Source organism: Haematobia irritans, chromosome 4 (genome assembly GCF_050003625.1).
Source record: "Haematobia irritans isolate KBUSLIRL chromosome 4, ASM5000362v1, whole genome shotgun sequence".
NCBI lineage: Eukaryota > Metazoa > Arthropoda > Insecta > Diptera > Muscidae > Haematobia > Haematobia irritans.
Window position 1 is genome coordinate 154,637,145 of NC_134400.1, and position 9,884 is coordinate 154,647,028.

Genomic DNA, 9,884 nt, shown 5'->3' on the forward strand with positions numbered 1-9,884 from the left:
TCAATTATAATATATAAGAATATGTTTGCAATAAAAAAGTGGGTACCGTATTAATCTCTTAAAATTATAAATTTTTTTCACTCCTAGTTCTTAAAACCAAGAGCGGTATGGGTTTGTTGGAAGATTCACCTTGAAGTTGCGAAGTGGCGTTGGCATTAAATTGCATTTTTGTTTTACCTGCCTTTTTCAGTTTGAACCCAAATAGAGAGTAGTACATCTGATATATAAACTAATGAGCTGAATTATGTAATGGTAAAAAAGTTCTTTCTTTTGGATTTAAAAAAATGAAAAATATCCGAAAATAATAAAAATATGTATTTTCCATTTATATTTTTCCTATTTCCAGAATTTGCAAAGTATCATCAATATAATACCAAATATTACATTGCTTTCCCATTATTTTTGTCTTTGAGTGGTTCAAATTTTAGTAGACGATTTCAATGTGTGGAAATTTTGGAAAGGAATTGTTATTAAAATTAAATTACCGAGCTCCTTAATACACCTTTTTATGCTAAAAGACTACCACTGCAAAAGAAGATTATAAATCTGCAACCTGGAACTAAGAATTGAACTTGATATTCTATGCAGGTAATGTTTAACAAAATTAACTTTTAATTGAACAAAATTAAATTCGAATTATTTTGTTTACTTTCAGAAAAACTAAGGCTGCTGATTTATTGGAAATCTAGGCGCATCTACATATTAGAAGGAACATGCTAACATGGTTATTGATATAAGGAAGATAGTGATTTAAATAATTTTTTTTCACCCTACAGTTGTTATTGATAGTAATTGTATTTGTAAGTTATGTTAGAACAAAACACAAATGACAAGAACCAAATTTATTTGTCTATTGCATAATTCAAAAAATAATATATTATTAAATATGTTTTATGAAAAACACACATTTTCTTTTATTTCATATAAAACTAAATACGATTTTGGGGTCGCAATATATAAATTTGTTGATCGAAATTTATAGCCAATTTCAATTAATTATTTAATTGAATGAATCAAATAGTTGATTGATTTTTGTCGCGAAATTAATTAAAATTTTAATTGATTCAACTAAAACTGTGATTGAATTTTATGTTAAAAATCAATCACGTTTTTAATTGATTCAATCACACAATTAATTGATTCCGTGACAAAAGTCAATTAAATTTTTAATTAAAAATCGTGTTGGTTTTCAATCAAAATGGGTGATTGATACTATCATTTTCGTGATTGAAGACATTTCAATTAAAAAAATTATTGAATCCGCGATTTTCGTGATTGAAATCAAAAATTTTTTTTTGTGTGTACTTAAGTTCTACGTACACAAACATATCGGCCGCAGACCATCGACCTAACAGGATCCAGCACCATTGCACTGTACAGGCACCAACCAAGAATAGCTCAGCAAAAAAAAAAAAAAGAACTTCCAAAAAACTAGTTTGATCCCCAATTTGTGATACGGAAGTAGTGCCAACTTGGTCATAGGATGGAAATACTGCGTTTTTGGATCCTTTGCATTGCTTTAGAAAAAACTACATTTTATTCGCTAATTTCACTTTTTATTTTTGTTGATATTTTTATAACACAAACCAGCCACAAACGCCATTAAATACGAAGCATCGAAACGTCAATTCAAATGATTGTGAAATTCTTTATTAGTATGAACGAAAAAATAAAGAACAGTCGCATCTCACCTGCCGCAAATTATTTATCAAATATTTTTTTCAAACTATTGTTATACCCTCCACCATAGGATGGGGGTATATTAATTTTGTCATTCCGTTTGTAACACATCGAAATATTGCTCCAAGACCAAATAAAGCATATATATTCTGTGTCGTGGTGAAATTCTGAGTCGATCTGAACATGTCCGTCCGTCCGTCTGTTGAAATCACGCTAACTTACGAACGAAACAAGCTATCGACTTGAAACTTGGCACAAGTAGTTGTTATTGATGTAGGTCGAATGGTATTGCAAATGGGCCATATCGGTCCACTTTTACGTATAGCCCCCATATAAACGGACCCCTAAATTTGGCTTACAGACCCTCTAAGAGAAGCAAATTTCATCCGATCCGGCTGAAATTTGGTACATGGTGTTAGTATATGGTCTCTAACAACCATGCAAAAATTGGTCCACATCGGTCCATAATTATATATCGCCCCCATATAAACCGATCCCCAGATTTGGCTTGCGGAGCCTCTAAGAGAAGAAAATTTCATCCGATCCGGCTGAAATTTGGTACATGGTGTTAGTATATGGTCTTTAACAACTCTGCAAAAAATGGTCCATATCGGTCAACATTTGGCGGAGCCTATAAGAGAAGCACATGGTGTTAGTATATGGTCTCTAATGACCATGCAACAATTGGTCCACATCGGTGCATAATTATATATAGCCCCCATATAAACCGATCACCAGATTTGACCTCCAGCGCCTCTTGGAAGACCAAAATTCATCTGATTCAGTTGATATTTGGTACGTGGTGTTAATATATGGCCTCAAACACCCATGCAAAAATTGGTCGAAATCGGTCTATAATTATATATAGCCTCCATATAAACCGATCCCCAGATTTAACCTCCGGAGCCCCTTGGAAGAGCAAAATTCATCCGATTCGGTTGAAATTTGGTACGTGATGTTAGTATATGGTATCCAACAACCATGCAGGAATTGGTTCATATCAGTCCACAATTATATATAACCCCCATATAAACCGATCCCCAGATTTGACCTCCGGTGCCTTTTGGAGAAGCAAAATTCATCTGAACTGGTTGAAAATTGGTACGTGGTGGTAGTATATGATATTTAACAACCATGCCAAAAGTGGTCCATATCAGTCCATAATCATATATAGCCCCCATATAAACCGATCCCGAGATTTGGTTTTGAAGCCTCTTGGTACATTGTGCTAGTATATGGCCGTTAACAACCATGCCTTAATAGGTCCATATCGGTCTATAGTTATATATAGCCCTAAGATAAATCGATCCCCATATTTCAATTCTGGCTCCCTACGTTCCGTGCAAAAGTCCATATCGATTCGTAATTATTTGTAGACTTACCTACACATACCTTTTTTTTATATACCACGTATAGACTAACTCACAATTTAGAAAACGATTTAAGATGCCACAACCCAAGTAATTCGATTCTGGATGAATCTGGATGGATTTTATAGAAATAAAATTTTGACAAAATTTGCTATAGAAGTAAAATTTTGACAAAATTTTCTATAAAACAACTTTGAAAAAATTGTCTGTCAATATTTCACATATGTATATGGCCTCAAAATAAAAAAAAAATCGTTTGTTCGAAATATTTCAAATAAATTGATATGGGCATTAAAATGGATCGATACAGCCCATCTGCTAGTCGAACATTCTACACAGAAAAAAATTTCACGAAAAATTTTCCAATTAAAATTTTAATTGAGTTTTAAAAAAAAAATTCAATTAAAAATTTACTTGAATCAACAAATTTTTTAATTGAAACAAAAATCAATCACAAAAATTAATAGTATCAATTAATTTTTTAATTGGATCAATTAATTTTTAATTGACCTTCAATTAATTTTTTAATTGATACTATCATTTCTGTGATTGAAGACATTTCAATTAAAAAATTAATTGGATCAATTAATTTCGTGATTGAATCAGAAAATTTTTTTTTGTGTGTAGGAAACATAAAAAGATAGCCGTAATTGGAAGTTGATTTTCATTTACAATCATGCTGTACATTGATCGAATGAATAACGCAATGGAAACTAATTTGCGTAAAAACTTGCTTAGTTACAACAAGTAAGGAAAGTCTAAAGTCGGGCGGTGCCGACTATATTATACCCTGCACCACTTTGTAGATCTAAATTTTCGTTACCATATCACATCCGTCAAATGTGTTGGGGGCTATATATAAAGGTTTGTCACAAATACATACATTTAAATATCACTCGATCTGGAAGAATTTAATAGACTTCTACAAAATCTACAGACTCAAAATTTAAGTCGGCTAATGCACTAGGGTGGAACACAATGTTAGTAAAAAAAAATATGGGAAACGTTTCAATCTGAAGCAATTTTAAGGAAACTTCGAAAAAGTTTATTTATGATTTATCGCTCGATATATATGTATTAGAAGTTTAGGAAAATTAGAGCCATTTTTACAACTTTTCGACTAAGCAGTGGCGATTTTACAAGGAAAATGTTGGTATTTTGACCATTTTTGTCGAAATCAAAAAAACATATATATGGAAGCAATATCTAAATCTGAACCGTTTTCAACCAAGTTTGGCACACATAGGAACAATGCTAATTCTACTCCCTGTGCAAAATTTTAACTAAATCGGAGCAAAAAATTGGCCTCTGTGGTCATATGAGTGTAAATCGGGCGAAAGCTATATATGGGAGCTATATCTAAATCTGAACCGATTTGTTCCAAAATCAATAGGGATCTATTCTGAGCCAAAACACATACTTGTGCCAAATTTGAAGTCGATTGGACTAAAACTGCGACCTAGACTTTGATTACAAAAATGTGTTCACGGACAGACGGACATCGCCATATCGACTCAGGAGCCCACCCTGAGCATTTTTGCCAAAGACACCATGTGTCTATCTCGTCTCCTTCTGGGTGTTACAAACATATGCACTAACTTATAATACCCTGTTCCACAGTGTGGCGCAGGGTATAAAAATCAGCTATTTCTATGCATTTCAGTCGTTCGAAAACTTACCAATTCTCTATTAAATTATACCCTGAGGGAAATAAAAAAATTTATCCAAATTCATTTGGGTTTACTCTGAAATTAAATATATTTTTTTACATAAAATTTTTTTCAAAAAAATCTAATCAAATATATAATAAAATAAAAAAAAAAACTAAATATTCGGGTTAAACGAAAATTAAAGAAATCTTACCAATTCACTATTAAATTATATGCAGAGGAGTAATAAAAATTATTCCAATAACTGGGGTTATTCTGAAATTAAATATTTATTATTTACATTAAAAATATTAAATTGGTTTCCAAAAAATTTAATTAAAGAAAGAATAAAATAAAGTGTTTTTTGCGATAAAAAGGTCATACAAATGTAAATGTTTTAGTTAAGAGAAAGCAAAATTTTTAAAATAAAACTTACCAATTCTCTATTAAATTATACGCCGAAAATAAATTTTTCCGAATCCATCTGTGGTTCCTCTGAAGTTAAATATTTTTACAAGAATAACAAACACACACACAAACCACTAAATAAACAAATATAAAAACAACATGTATACACAACAAAACTCAAGTAATATCATCTTTACATTAATCACATTCCACTATGTCGCTAAAGATCTCTGTACTATGCATTAGTTCATCGCATCGGCTGACAATTTACTCTAAGAATAATATTCGTAAAGGCACACCAGTTTATGAACGATGAAACGTTTAACTTAAAATTTGCAAAAACTTCATGAAATGTTATCTACCATTTTTGACGAAAATGTCTATAAATTTAATGGCATGTGAACTAAAAATATTTCATTGGGTAATTTTGTACCAACAATTATTAACTATAGGAATTGCCAGTAAGAAATTGCTATCCGCTTTCAAGTTCAGTTTTCGTAAAAAAAAAATATTTTCTCATACAAAAGTATCTTATAGAAAATTGCACTTATTATTTAGAAAGTACTTTACATTTCACAAGTAGTTTTATAGTACACACAAAAAAAGTTCACGAAAAATTTTCCAATTAAAATTTTAATTGAGTTTTAAAAAATATTCAATTAAAAAATTAATTGATTCAACAATTTTTTTAATTGAAACAAACATCAATCACAAAAATAATAGTATCAATTAATTTTTTAATTGGATCAATTAACTTTTTAATTGACCTTCAATTAATTTTTTAATTGATACTATCATTTCTGTGATTGAAGACATTTCAATTACAAATCAATTGGATCAATTAATTTTGTGATTGAATCAGAAAATTTTTTTTGTGTGTATGCCAAAACAATTTTTAACTACCCGTTAAGAAAATTTTTAACGAAATTTCCGTCGTATTTTGTAGGCCATGAACTAAACGATTGCTACTTAAAATTTGTAAAATTTCCTTTCGACTAGTTAATTTTCGTTGAAGATACGAAAAATGAACTAAAATTCGGGAAAATTCTTGTAATAAATTATTGTAAAAATCTTCTTAAATTTACGAGACACTTTTTTGTGTGCGGAACAAAAAATAATTAATAAAAAAAATTTCGCAAAAACATCGAAGAAAATTCTTTCGTTGTAGGAGGGTACGCTTAGATATCACATAGACATCCTGTCCAACCTAATCCATGCAATTGGTACCTTAAATGCAATAACAATTATTTATGTCGTTACAAAGTAAAGGCGTGATAATTCTCTCACTAAAATCCCTAGAAACCAAGAAAAGACATCCCATGCTAATGATATAGAATTATTTTCTTTCATTAGCAAAGAAACTCACATTACATCTCGTGGTAGCTCATTCATATCCTTTGACTAAATCTCCTTTCTGCAACATAAGCTTTCATTAAATGGGAAACCTAGTAAAGCTACAATGACAAAAGGGACAACATATTTCGATTGCACCACAGCACAATCACTTTTGTAGCATTAAAGATTCTTAGCCGTCGCACAAATGAACCATAGGAATTTTTAGAACTCCAGGAAAAAAATATTTCACCAGTGGAAAAATTTAAACCTGCGGTGATCTTTTAAATGTGAAAATTTCCACTTAATCGTTCGTCTATAACGTGTTTGTACTATATGGAAATGGTGTTGGGACGCAAACACTTACTCTTTATATTGCCATTCGTTTATTGGTGTCATGTTCCAATTTGTTATTTCCATTCTCCATTTGCACCATTTAGCAATTTGCAGTGGTAACCGAAAAAAACAAAAACGAAAAGCTGACAACGAGCATTTCAAATGGGAACAAATACTGCTCAAAATGTTTCAGTAAACGGACTAACTCCAATTTCCATTTAAACAATCATAAAATGTAGCGACGGGCGGAACCGACTATATGAGAGCCATAGGGGCAGTGCAAACAAATAAATACTTTGGCAAGGATGAATCTTATATGCATTTTTATTAATAGGTTCACTGAAAAATATTGCCCTAATATGAACGACTACCCATCCTATTAATGACAAATTTCTTGAACCCGAATTGTGCTGTAATTATTTTTTTCGAATTTTGAAATGTCAATGTCAGCTATTTATCAAAACGAGAAGATTTAGTGACGGTCTAAGGTATGTGACCACATGGTCAGGCTAGAACAGCCCGGGTTAAAATATACAAATTTTAGTTAAAAGAAAAACAAGTATTATTCAAACATATTATGTTTCACCTTAGGGCAAACACTGGTAGTAAAAAATTTTAATCAAATTTTCTTTGTGTGGATATATTTTTTAGGCGTCAATTGGTTACTTCCATTATTTCACTTGCAGCATACCCTCTAGGTCTCTCTTTCTAAACACATATATGTTTATAGGATATTTCCAAATTAATATATGCTTGCATCTAAGCATACTATATTTACAAACATTTTATGTCCCAAACATAATATGTTCTAACATATTAACACCGTTGTGCAATGGTTAGCATGCCCGCCTTGCATACACAAGGTCGTGGGTTCGATTCCTGCTACGACCGAACACCAAACAGTTTTTCAGCGGTGGATTATCCCACCTCAGTAATGCTGGTGACATTTCTGAGGGTTTCAAAGCTTCTCTAAGTGGTTTCACTGGAATGTGGAATGCCGTTCGGACTCGGCTATAAAAAGGAGGTCCCTTGTCATTGAGCTTAACATGGAATCGGGCATCACTCAGTGATAAGAGAGAAGTTCACCACTGTGGTATCACAATGGACTGAATAGTCTAAGTGAGCCTGATACATCGGGCTGCCACATAACCTAACCTAACCTAACCTAACCTAACCTATATGTCCCAAACATATTATGCTAGTTTATGAACATTATATGCTTGCACTTAAAAATATTGTGTTAAAATGTTGAGTTCCAAACATAAAATTTTTACACCCAAACATGTGAAAAACAGTCTTTTTTCGTCCGTGCAGAAACTTCTAATAAAGACGGTCATCCACAATTAAATTACTTGAGTTGCGGCCGATGGCAAGGCATTTTAAAACTTCTTAACATCATCTTCTAAATTGTAATTAGTCCATGCAGGATATATAGTAGATAAAAGAAAGGTCGATTAATAACGTAAATATTCAGTTCTTGACCGTTATATATAGGGAAGAAATAATTACGAACCGATATGAACTTTTGTGCGGTAATTATAGAGCCAGAATTGAAATATGGGGGTCGCTTTATATGGGGGCTATATACAATTATGAACAGGAGTCTACCAAAAATGGCAAATTTTTTACTGTTTGGTAGATTGGTAGAATTCTTGATGTTTAGGAAGATTTTGCAAAATATTCCTCTCCAACTATGAAATTCTTCATAAATATTCTATAGAAATAACATTTTGACAAAATTTTCTAAAGAAATAAAATTCTGACAACATTTTCTATTAAAATAAAATTTTAACAAAATTATCTATAGAAATAAATTTTTAACAAAATTTTGTATAGAAATTATATTTTGAAAAAATTTCATAAAGAAATAAAATTTTGACAAAATTTTCTATAGAAATATAAAATGTTGACAAAATTTTCTATGGCAATAAAATTTGGGTAGATTATTTTTGACTTCAGTGGCAATCGTAATTTTTCTGTGATTGGGAATCGGTTTATTTGGGGGCTATATATAATATAGATCGATACGAACCAATTTTGGCATGGTTGTTATCGGCCATACACTAGCGAAATGTACCAACTTTCAACCGGATCGGATGAATTTTGCTCCTTCAAGAGGCTCCGGAGGTCAAATCTGGGAATCGGTTTATATGGGGGCCATATAAATTATGAACCGATATGGACCAATTTTTGCATGGTTGTTAGATACCATATATTAACACCACGTAATAAGTTTCAACGGGATTGGATGAATTTTGCTCCTTCAAGAGGCTAAGTAGGTCTAATCTGGGGAACGTTTTATATGGGGGCTATATATAATTATGGACCAACATGGACCAATTCTGGCACGGTTGTTAAAGATCATATACTAACACCATGTTCCAAATTACAACCGGTTTGGATGAAATTTTCTTCTCTTGGAGACTTCGCAAGCCAAATCTGGGGATCGGTTTATATGGGGGCTATATATAATTATGAACCGATGTGGACCAATTTTTGCATGGTTGTTAGAGACCATATACCAATATCATGTACCAAATTTCAGGCGGATCGGATGAAATTTGCTTCTATTTGAGGCTCCGCAACCCAAATCTGTGGATCGGTTTATATGGGCGCTATATATAATTATAGACCGATGTGAACCAATTTTTGCACGGTTGTTAGATACCATATACCAATACCATGTACCAAATTTCAGCCGGATCGGATGCAATTTGCTTCTCTTTGAGGCTTCGCAAGCCAAATCTGGAGATCGGTTTATATGGGGTCTATATATAATTATGGACCGATGTGGACCAATTTTTGCATGGTTATTAGAGACCATATACCAACATCATGTACCAAATTTCCGCCGGATCGGATGAAATTTGCTTCTCTTTGAGGCTCCGCAAGCCAAATCTGGGGATCGGTTTATATGGGAGCTATATATAATTATGGACCGATGTGTACCAATTTTTGTATGGCCATTAGAGACCATATACCAACACCATGTACCCAAATTCAGCCGGATCGGATGAAATTTTCTTCTCTTAGAGGCTCCGCAAGCCAAATCTGGGGATCGGTTTATATGGGGGCTATATATAATTATGGACCGATGTGAACCAATTTT